The 12,244-nt window shown below is 39.8% G+C and overlaps 1 protein-coding gene and 1 pseudogene across 2 annotated transcripts in view; both read left to right on the forward strand.

Moving 5' to 3' along the window:
* The window catches only part of NKAIN3 (sodium/potassium transporting ATPase interacting 3), a 652,954-nt gene that overhangs the window by 577,128 nt on the left and 63,582 nt on the right, over positions 1-12,244 (forward strand). The window lies entirely within an intron of this gene.
* On the forward strand, positions 1,560-2,835 carry LOC108288415 (annotated as a pseudogene).

Below are 12,244 nucleotides of genomic sequence, written 5' to 3' on the forward strand. Positions count from 1 at the left end.
AAAACTAAAATAAAGAGTGCAATTGAAAAATAAGACATTTTCAGGGACAAAAATTATTTAACATTTAGTATTATGTTTGAGTTTTCCTTCTTTCATGAAAAAGGCGCTGAAAATCACGAAAAATTCTTAGTTCCAAATAAAATAGATTCAAGAGTTTTTAAAGATCACTGAAAATTGTTTTGGAATTGGAAAAAATAACATTGAATGATTTATAGCTTTTAGAAGAGATAGGATACAAATCAATGCTTGAAGAAAAGGAAAAAAAAAAAACTCAGGGAATAACATAGAGACCAAAAAAAAAAAAAAAAGAATATTCCACAGAGAAGTTAGATAATATAAGCTTAGCTTTGGGGGCTCAGATTAAGAAAAACAGCAGTAGTTTTTGTTTTTTACAAAAACTCTAAAAGGAGCTTAAAATGGTTTATTTTTCCACAATGCAGGAGTGACAAGGCGCGGTTTTAAGTGTGTGTGTGTGTGTGTGTGTGTGTATATACACACACATATATAGCATATGTGTATGTGTATGCAATATATGTTGGCATGTAAGCACACGGGTACATGCAAGGATATGCCTGTATATGCATGTGCATATTTATGTGTGTGAGCATTAATGCTTTGATCCTCTGTATCATATATCTCTCAAGTTAAGAAAAGGGTATTTCCCATCCTGCTCATTGGAAAATGCAGCTGAGGTGATGTTTCCTTCTATTATTTTCCTTTCACCTTCTCGCTCCAACTCTGTCTCCCACTGGCATTTTTCCAATAACTCAGCCTGTCTCTTCTGTTTCTTTTTTAGTTTTTTTTGTTTTTAGGTATTTTTCCTATAGGGTCCTGCTGTGGGGTCATACTTAGTGCAGACCTGAAGGAGGAGGGTGCACCTGCTTTCTGCCACTCATTGGCTTAGCTGTCATTCTTCTCACACAGGCATCATCCACACACATCAAGATGTTTTCCGGATTTATATCAGTGTGAATGATCTTGCACTTACTGTATACATAATCTTACCCTTGAAGGACCTGTCGAGTGATACTCTTCACCCAACATACTGGGAGGCCTTGATAGATGGACTTGAAGATCCACTTGAGATGGTGCCTACGCACTTCAAAGATGTAGACATGCATCCCATTCGGGTCTGAAATCTTGAAGTCCTCAGTGAGCTGGACCATCATGTCTTTGTTTGGGTCACTGGGATCACGTTCCCAAACACATTTGAGCAATTTTATTTCATCCAAGGCTGTCTCTGTATAATGCTGGGCACTTTCGTTGCAACAAATCTTTTCCCCTGCATATCCCAGCCCAGCCAGACAGTAGAGAAGTGCCTCCATCCAAGCTTTCTAATAACATGATACTGGCCATTAAAGAGGTCTCCAATTTTCACTGGATGATAGTCACCTTTGCAGTAGTCCCCATGGTCCTCTTGCCCTTCATCATCTGATCCCAGGGTCTCCTCCTCTGGCTCTGGGGGTGTGGGGTCTGGCAAAGGTGGCGGTGGTGGTGGTGACGGTGGAGGAGGAGGAGGAACTGAAGGAGCTTTCTCTTGAGGCTCAGGCTTTTTCCCGATGTTTCTCTCTTTTTGGCCTCGGCTTTGGGGACTAACTGGCCATCACTTTCCGCCAGCTCATTCCGAAACGGCGGAAGCGGAAGAGGCGGCGCCAGAGTGGAGCTGGACTACAGCCTCCCCTCGCACAGCGTGCCGGGAGGAGGTGGGAACCGCGCATGCGCTGCCCCCCGCTCCCACGGATGGCTAATACTGCCTAGAAGTGAAACTGAAAATCGAGATTAGAGGAGGCGGTCGAGGCACAGACCGCAAAGGTCAACGGTGAAGCTGGGTACCAGGAAGAGAAAGAAGACTTTGAGAAGAAAACATTGAAAAAGATGCAGAAGATGTAGATCAGGAATTCACAAACATAGACCCCACGTGGATAGAGTCACCTAAAACCAATGGCGGTATTGAGAATGGCCCATTCTTACTGGAGCAGCAACTGGGCAATGAAGAGGATGATGACTGCCCAAATCCTGAGGAATATAATCTGAGCCAAATGTGGAAAGGGATTACACATATAGCAGCTCCTATGAAAAATTCAATGGTGAATTGCCAAAGGGACAGCACAAAATTCAGTTTCCAGAGTTTTCTGCCTCGTTGTTCTCTGCATCCTTAGAACCTGTGGCCTGCGGCTCTGTGCTTTCTGGGGGATCACCACTTACTGAGCAAGGGGAAAGTAGTCCATCCCGTAACAGAAGCAGGATGGTTCCAGCTCCAGTACTGGGGATTTGCCAAAAGCAAAAACCCAGTGGCTGACTTGTTGGTAATCACCTGGATCCACAAAATGCAGATCAAATTAAAGTAAAAATTGCTGACCTGGGAAATTCTTGTTGGGTGCATAAGCACTTCACAGAAGACATCCAGATGCGTCAGTACCACCCCATAGAGGTCTTAATAGAAGCAGGATACAGCACCTGTGTGGATATCTGGAGCACGGCGTGTATGGCATTTGAGCTGGCAACAGGAGATTATTTGCTTGAACCACATTCTGGGAAGACTATTCCAGAGACGAAATCACATAGCATTGATCATTGAACTGCTGAGGAAAGTCCCTCGAAAATGTGCTATGTTGTTGAGGAAATATTTTAAGGAAATTTTCACCAGAAAAGGAGAACTGCGACACATCCTGAAGCTGAAGCCCTGGAGCCTCTTTGATGTACTTCTCGAAAAGTATAGCTGGCCCCATGAAGATGCTGCAGTTTACAGATTTCTTGATGCCAATGTTAGAAATGGCTCCAGAAGAACGAGCCTCAGCTGGCATATAGCTTCAGCATCCTTGGTTGAATTCTTAGCAAATTCTACCAGTGTTGCATTCTGAGCTAGCAAATGTCCCCTGTACATGGGACCTAAATGGTGACTCCCATTCTTTAACAGGATTACAAGTGAGCTGGTCTCATCCTCAGACCTTTATTTTGCTTTGAGGCACTGTTGTTTGACATTTCGTTTTTGTGCGCTGTGATCCTGGGGAAGGGGAGTCTTTTGTTTTCAGCTAAGTAGTTTACTGACCATTTTCTTCTGGAAACAATAACATGTTTCTAAGCATTGTTTCTTGTGTTGTGTGACATTCAAATGTCATTTCTTTGAATGAAAAATACTTTCCCCATTGTGGCTCGGCAGGTTTTGTAACTATGAAGAAATTATCTTAGCTGAGTACTATATAATTTACAATCCTTGGACACAAGAAATAGCAAGGAAATGTACAATTTTATCTTCTGGCAAAGAGACATCATTCCTGTATTATAGTGTATGTAAATGCACCCTGTAAATTTTAATTACCATTAAATATGGGAGTGGGACTTAGATTTCAGAAAAGCTAACAAGTTTTGAGTGCTTTGTAGCTTATGTTGTATGTAGCAGACTAACTGCTCCAAGAAGTTGTGCAAACTTTTCATTCCGTAACAGTCCTTACACTTTGGGTTGTAAACAAAGTGGCCCTGGGTTGTAAGATGTCATTCTCTACATGGCACTTTAAAGAAAGAAAATATATGCTTTTCTTTCTAAAATATGCATTATAATTTAGCATTCCCATTTGTATTTTTTGCATATTTTTTGAAGTACTTTTAAAGAGAAAAAGCGATTTCCCTTTAAAAATGTGATGGCTCAGTCGGCTGTGGTGGCTCATGCCTGTAATCCCAGCACTTTGGAAGGGAGAAGTGGGCAGATCACCTTAGGTCAGGAGTTCGAGACCAGCCTGGTGAAACCCTGTTTCTACTAAAAATACAAAAAAATTAGCCTGGTGTGGTGACGTGCACCTGTAATTCCAGCTACTCGGGAGGCTGAGGCAAGAGAATCGCTAGAACCCAAGAGGCAGAGGTTGCAATGAGCCGAGATCATGCCATTGCACTTCAGCTTGGGCAACAGGAGTGAAACTTCAACACACACACAAAAAAGGTGATGGCTCAATGTCATGTCATGTTGCCTCCTCTGCACACTGTAAGTTAAGCTCTACTAGATTAAATTGGAAAAGAGAAACATGTTCATTGAGTGTAATGAAAAAATACATGTATTTTTGGAAAAGCATGATCATGCTTGTCTAGAACTCAAGCTATGGTATATACAATTTGCAGTGCAGTGGGCAGAGTACTCCTCACAGCTCAAAGGTAACAGTGATCACATTCATTCCATAAGTAGCTGTATGTGTGGCTACAATAAATTTTACTAGCTTTTTCATTGTCTTCCCATGAAATGAAGTTGAGAAAATGATTTTCCCTTTCCTGGTTGCTCACAGTTTTGTTTATGCATTTCCTTAAAATTAATTGTAGAATCCAGGACACAAACCATCGTAGGCATTACAATTTTAGAATGTGATGTATATGTAGCCTCTTTTAGAACCCAATGAATTGAATGTCTTTTTATTTTAAATTTTACATTCATTAAGTTTCCTCATTTTTTACTTTTCCATTAACATTTATCCATATGCCTTTGCAATAACTAGATTCTGAAAAGCTAACAAGCATTGTAACAATAATTTATTGTTTGAGGTGTTGCAGTTGTCTTAAAAATTAAAGAGTTTGGGGTTTTTTTCCCCAGGAAAAAAAGGTGAAGAGAGAGTAATCATAGGGTATCTATTTTTTGTATTCAAGAAGCAGGAAGAACACCCGAATGATTAAAACATGATCTTTAGAGTCATACGCATCTGAGTTAGAATTCTGACATTTCACTTTCACATTGTGTCATATTAGGCAATTTCATTAGTCTTCTCGTGTCTCAATTTCTTCTTTACAAATTGAAAATGGTAGTAACTTCTTCATAAGTCTATTTAAAGTATTGAATGAGATCATGTGTAAAGCCCTCAACATAGTGCCTAGCACAGTGTATGATCAATACATGATTTCAGTGTAATAATTATTTTTACTGATAAATGTACCAAGAATGAAACCAAAAAAAGACACACTGGAAAGTCCAGCAAAAGAAAATAAGAGATAGGAGGAGAGAACTGAGAATTGATTGACCAATATCTGTCATAACTCAAAACACTTATACAAAGACGAACCAACTGCCTCCACTAATCGATGACTGCTCTCTTCTCAGCAAGCCTGTGACCACACAGTCAAGCTCAGAGGATAAGAATAGTGAGGTTCCGCAATAAATTTCATACTAAAATGCACTGCCCAGTAGCAGAAACATTAGCTGATGATGATGAATCCAATCAACTAGCATTTAACCTAGATATTTAAAGCAGCACATGACATATTTTTCATAACTACCCTTCACTGGCAGTCTGAAAACAAAGAAGAAAAGTCTTCTCTTTGATCGAGCCATGTTCCAAAATGAAATAGATCCTTGGTTTTATGTGTATGAGTATATTTACACTGAAAATACTCACAAACACATGTACAAAGCAATGCAGTACATCCAGTTGTGTAAGAATAAATGGCTTTAAAACATATCAGCAAATCAACAACTGAATCATTAAACTGACAGGAAACCTTGTTCGAGATTCTCATGTCATTCTGCAAAGAATGCACTGGATCTGACTAGAATGCATTAAGAGACCAGGGTGTTTGGAGTTTGAAAAACATCTTTAAAGGAAAAGAAAGAGAAGTATGATTGTTAGAAAAGGAAGCAGATGTTCTCATTAGAATAAAAAGCCAAATTATGAACACTTGAGCTTTATAATAGCTTTAAATAACCCTCTGTGGTGAGGCATAAGAACTTTAAACTTTAATGGAAGCAAAAATCATTTCATCATACCGTGGTAGAGTATTTCTTTTTCTTTTCATGTTTTCTTCTTTATTCTTAGTTCATTTCCATTTTTTTTGTGACCTGGTATGTCCTTCTATTATAAACTAGGTCTATGCTAGCAAAAGTAAATGGACCAAGGAGGCCTTTATCTGAATAATTCAGGCAGAAACAATTTATACTTGAAGTAGCAAAAAGTTTTAGACAAATGAGAATTTTTGCTTGGATTAACCCTCGACCTGGTTCGGCTTCAGACATAAGATAATGATGATACCCGTGGTGTTGTAACTTTGATTCATCCAGTGTACTGAACAGTGTGCCCTGTGCTTTGGGACCCTGTTGTGATAATGCCGGCATTGTCGTGCATGTGAATGCTTACTTTTGAAAACCATTACTCAATTCTCATATCCTGAAAATCTTAGTGAGGGAAAATTGCATGCATTCAACATTTATAAACCCTGATAAGCTCAGTTCCAAATACTGGCATGAGTGTTGACTGAGGGGGCAGGCTTCGGAGGCCCTACCTTATGAGAACATCATGTCCAATATTTCGACAACCTGCCAATAGACTGCAAGTGATGGATCTACAGCAGGATGCAGACTTCTGAATTAGTATTCAGGCCTTTCTCACTGTTGCTCACAGTGGAGACAGAGGAGAAAAGAGAAAAAAAAGAATGAAGCATTAGATCTTTTCTCCTTGCCCCTTAGTTTTCTTCCAACAGTAGGCTCTACTGGTGGGAATGGACCTGATAACCACAACTGCACGGAGAGGGGGTGAGTTGTTGATATGTCCTCTGAAATGACCTCGGCTAAGAGCGCTGTAGAAAGGAAATGGTGATTTTAAAGAAAAGGCATTTGTAACTTTTTAAAATATTTTTACTTTAAGTTCTGGAATACGCATGCTGAACATGCAGGTTTGTTACACAGGTATGCATGTGCCATGGTGGTTTGCTGCACCTATCAACCTGTCATCTAGGTTTTAAGCCCCTCATGCATTAAGTATTTGTCCTAATGCTCTCCCCCTCCTTCCCCTTAACTCCCTGACATGCTCTGTTATGGGATGTTCACCTTCCTGTGTCCATGCGTTCTCATTGTTCAACTCCCACTTATGAGTGAGAACATGCGGTGTTTGGTTTTCTATTCCTGTGTTTAGTTTGCTTTTAAAATATTTGAAAGGTGAAATATTAGGAGAAAAGAAAATTGTCTTATGGAGATGTTTCTCCAGTAGGCCAATTAGGTTAGAAGAAGATTAGTGATATCTAGCCAGAGAAATCAGCTCTGTGGACTCCATCAAATTGGCTCTCAGTGTGGCAAGATCAAAGCAGGAGGAAGAAGGCAGATAAGCAGCTTGCTGGGTCTTCTTGCTCTCGCTTTCTCTCTCTCTCCCGTGCTGGATACTTGCTTGCTCTTCTCTTGCTCTGGAACATGCACCAGCGGCCTCTTGTGGGGGTGGGTGGGGCTCCCATGCCTTTAGCCTCAGATTGAGGGCAGCACTGTCAGCCCCCTTGTTTTGAGGCTTTGGGATGTGGACTGAGCCACTCCAGGCTTCTCTTCTTCCCCAGTTTGCAGACAACCTATTGTAGGACTTGCCTTATAATTGTAGGAGCCAAGTCTCCCTAATAAACTCTCTTTTACATATACATATATCCTATTGTGTCTGTTCCTCTGGAGAACTCTGGCTAATACAAGGACTTTAAAGAAATAGATGTTCATTAGAGATCAGAAAGAATGGAAATCACTAAATGAAGCCATCTACTCTTACTGTTTAGCTTTGGAAAAGTGGTTCAAGGAAAAAGTTTATTTTTAGATTTCTCTTCTTTAGCACAAGAAAGATCGTATTAAGAAAACCGGACTCAAAGACTGACTTTTTCAGCTTTATTGACGTAAAATTGACAGACAAAAATTGTATATATTCAAGGTTACAATGTGATGTTTTGATATTTGCACACACTACGAAATGACTGACACACCCAAGCTATTAACACACCCAGGCTGGGCGCAGCAGTTCAGGCCTGTAATCCCAGCACTTTGGGAGGCCCAGGCGGACAGATCACCTGAGATCAGGAGTTTGAGACCAGCTTGGCCAACATGGTGAAACCCCACCTCCACTAAAAATACAAAAAAATTAGCCAGGCGTGGGGTTGCATACCTGTAATTCCAGCTACTCAGGTGGCTAAGACAGGAGAATCACTTGAACCCAGGAGGCAGAGGTTGCAGTGAGCCAAGATCGCACCACTGCACTCCAGCCTGGGTGACAGAGTGAGACTCCATCTCAAAAACAAAAACAAAAACAAAAAAACATATCTGTCCCCTCACATAGTTACCAGTTGTGTGCGTGTGTGTGTGTGTGTGTGATAACACTTAAGATCTACTCTCTTAGCAAATTTCAAGTGGACAATATTATTAACTGTAGTCATCACGCTATACGTATTAGGTCTCCAGAACTTATTCACTTTATAACTGTACATTTGTGCCCTTTGACCAACATCTCCCCATTTTCCTCGCCCCCTCCCAGTCCATGGTAATCATCCTTCCACTTACTGTTTCTGTAAGTTCCACTTTTTTAGATTCACATGGAAGTAAGATCATATATTATTTGTCTTTCTGTGTTTGACTTGCATCACTTAGCATAATGTCCTGCAGGGTTATCCTTGTCTGAAATGACAGGATTTTCTTCTTTTTTAAGGCTAAATAGTATTCCATTGTGTATATACACTAGCATTACTTATCTGTTGGTGAATACTTAGGTTGTTTTAATGTCTTGACTATTCTGAATAATGCTACAGTGAACATGGGAGTGCACGGGAGATTTCTTCCAAGTAGTGATTTTATTTCCCTCTGTGTTTAACAAATTTCTTCAGAGAGAACCTATCAGGTACAGCCCCCTGCTTTGTAATGCTTCCATACACCCGAGACAACAGAAAACACACCTGACCCTCATGGTATACTTTTGCTCTTTCAAGCAGTGGCCAGATGGAGCTCAGCAAATAAACACAATAAAGTGAAGAAAATGTTACTTCCCAGCCATCATTGGCAAAAGAAAGGCAGACGCTGGAGCGGGGGCTGCAAACAGCTGAAGGTAGTGTGTGGGATGCCCATCTGGGGGCCAAGCCAAAGGGAGAATGTGGCAGTAGAGGAATTTGGACTTTGGGAAGCGGGCAGGGCATGGAACAGTTAAAGGTGGCAGAAGATACCTATGGGATCCCTCCCTTAACTTTTCCTAATCTTTGTAAAATTGCCATTTTCACCAGTTTACTTGTAGAAAATGATGAGGAATCAGAGATCTGACCAATCTAGAATGCCTCAGCTATGCTATATTCAGGAGGCAAATTAATTTAAAAGGGAAATTAATAATACTTAACTTTAGAAAAACATAAATGGAATCCACGTAGGAATTTGAAACATAGTCATGCATTGCAGAAGGACATTTTGGTTAATGACAAACCACATATAGAATGGTGGTTCAATGAGATTATACTGCTATATTTTACTTTTTTATGTTTAGGTAAGTTTTGTTACAGAAATACCATTGTGCTCCAACTGCCTACAGTGTTAAGCACAGTAACTTGCTGTACATGTTTGTAGCCTAGAAGCAATAGCTTATACCATATAGCCTAGGTGTATAGTTGGCTACATCATCTAGGTATGTGTAAGTACACTTCATGATGTCTACGTGGTGAAAACCACCTGATGATGCCATTCACAGAAGGTATCTCTGTTGTTAAACAATGCATAACTAGGGCTATTTGTATCCACAAATTCATGACAGAGAACTCTGGTGAGATGTAGGGCAAGGAATTGGCTGAAGTCTTGGGGAGGACTTAGGACTCATTGGTTTTGACCCAAGTACTCTAAATCTCTGAGAAATAAGGAGGCCCCAATGATATCTAGGGTCTGTAAACCTCATGCACAAAAATTGAGGTCTCCTCATAACAGTACAGCTGAAAGTGCAAACGCAGGAGCATCCAACTGGACTCTTCACTGTTCAGGTCCCCTCCTGCTGGATCTGTCCATTTCTGAACAGGGACATTGAAGTCTCCAAGTACGACAGTAGATTTTTTTTATTTCTCTTTGCACGTCTATCAGTTTTTGCCTTACACGTGTTGATGCTTTTTTTTTGTTTTTTTGTTTTTTTTGAGCTGGAGTCCCACTCTGTTGCTCAGGCTGGAGTGCTGTGGAACAATCTCAGCTCACTGCAACCTCCACCTCCTGGGTTTCAACAATTCTCCTGCCTCAGCCTCCCAAGTAGCTGGGACTACAGGTGCGTGCCACTACGCCCAGCTAAATTTTTTTGTATTTTTAGAAGAGACGGGGTTTCACCATGTTAGCCAGGATGGTCTTGATCTCCTGACCTTGTGATCTGCTCACCTGGGCCTCCCAAAGTGCTGGGATTACAGATGTGAGCCACCGTGACCAGCCTGTTGATGCTCTTTTCTTAAGCCCATACACATTAAGGATTTTTGTGTTTTCCTGGGAAATTGACCCCTTTGTGGTTATTTAATGTCCAACTTTGTCTTTGACAATTTTTCTTTCTCTGAAGTCTGCTCTGTCAATAACTGTTATAGCAACTCCTTATTTCTTTTGAAGTGGGGCTTTCTTGCTCCTCCGCTTGCAGACAGCCTGTTGTGGGACTTCACATTGTGTGTGTGTGAGTCAATCCTCCTAATAAACTCTCCTTCAGACATACATTTTCAGACAACTATCCTGTTAGTTGTGTCCCTCCAGAGAACCCTGACTAATACAGCAAGTGTCACTGTGTGGGGGACAAATAGAGCCAGCTTGACTTTTCTATTTACTATTAAAATGCTACTTCTAGTTAGTCTTTTGAACAGAGACAGAATTCCTTCCTTATTTACCAATTCACATGGTAATTTTACTATTTCTCAGATGTAGATAAAATCCATCCCAAAGCCACAAGATATGGTTTCATCCTTAAGAATGCAGATTTTTCCCTCTTTCTCCTTCTTTTCTCTTTATCGTCTTTCTCTTCTTCCTTGCCTTCCCCCTTGCTTTCTCTTTTCCATCTTCACACAATAAAACTAGTTGAATGATGAGACTAAAGTAAGGATGTCAGAAAATCCCTGCTGAAAACTATTTGAGAATTCATCACTGGTTGAATAAAGCTTAAATTCCTTCTATATGTAGGATTAGAATTGGTAGCAACAGCATAAACAACAAAATTGGGGCTCATGAAGATGGGTGACATAGGGGTTACAATAGGTTCCTTAAGCTACCTTAATTCATTTTAGCAAGAATTAAACATACCTACTCACTCCTTTTTATACAACCATTTAATTACTTTTCTAAGTAGAGATATCTGCATGTATTAATAATGTAAAATCCTTCAGAGTTAGAAAAAAATAAACAGAAATAAAAGTGAAAGAAAGGAGTATTGTCCTATAGATAATATTATTTCATAGTCAGAGCCTAACATAGGTTAACATTTCAAATGACGTCTGTAAAATCTCTTTGTAAATCTGCTTCCATCATAGTCTCAGATACTTCACTTCACATTAGCAACATGTGGAGAAAAAGGCAGACATTTTTAAAACTGTCATCTTATTAACTGATGTGAGAAGATGTTTCTCAATCAAATGACGTGTGAATTAGATATACCGTTATATTTTCCAGGCTGTGATTATTAGTCCCCTAGTCAAATGCTTAAATCACGTTTGAAAATATAGATAAAAACATATTTTGGAAATAAATAAATAAAATCAGGTTTGTTACTCTGGTTCAGTAATAAATTCAAATATGAAGAACAGGAACTCTTAAATATGAAGATTAAAAAGAAAGATACTCTCATGTCATAATCTCAGTTGTTTAATTTGGTAACAAATTGTTTAGGTCATTGTTTATTCACGCAGTCTTCTACTAGCTTCTCACAAACAAATAAAAGAAAATGATACCCCTTCCTCTGAGAATCTGTCATTAATTTGGAAGAGTCAGACCCACCTGCATAAACGAGTTAAGAAATGGCAATGAGATTCGTTGGTGGTGATAGCTACTTGTGCAGGTCAATTCCTGATCTAAAAAACAAAGGGATGGGGGAGGGATCCTTTAACTCCATAGGCTCTATTCCATCTCAAAAATGTATATAAGTATTAAAAGGTAGTTTAATGAGAGGAAAATAAATTGTGTAATTTTTTGCACATATCTATAGATAGTGCACAGCTCTGTACCAAGAAGGGCATGGTTCTAAATGTCACTGAATCAACTTCTCCAGACAAATGCAGAGACCTACAAATTTGTGTAGGTTGGGCTCAGGGTAGCTTGCTCACCTCACTGTCCATCCATGATTTTCCGTCCAGGTCAAGACTCCTCCATTTCATTACACTAAGGGGAAACACTCAAATGGCTCAGTGGCCAGGCAACAAAGTGTGAGGACTCTAGAAAATGTGACTGCTCTGTTTCAAGGAGTAGCAGCCATTCAGTTTGTGTGGACTGTTGATATACAGAATTTAGGTCCAATTTTTCCTCTAATTTTCTTTTTTTTTTTTTTTTTTTTTTTTTTTTTTT

Source organism: Cebus imitator, unplaced genomic scaffold (assembly GCF_001604975.1).
Source record: "Cebus imitator isolate Cc_AM_T3 unplaced genomic scaffold, Cebus_imitator-1.0 Scaffold373, whole genome shotgun sequence".
NCBI lineage: Eukaryota > Metazoa > Chordata > Mammalia > Primates > Cebidae > Cebus > Cebus imitator.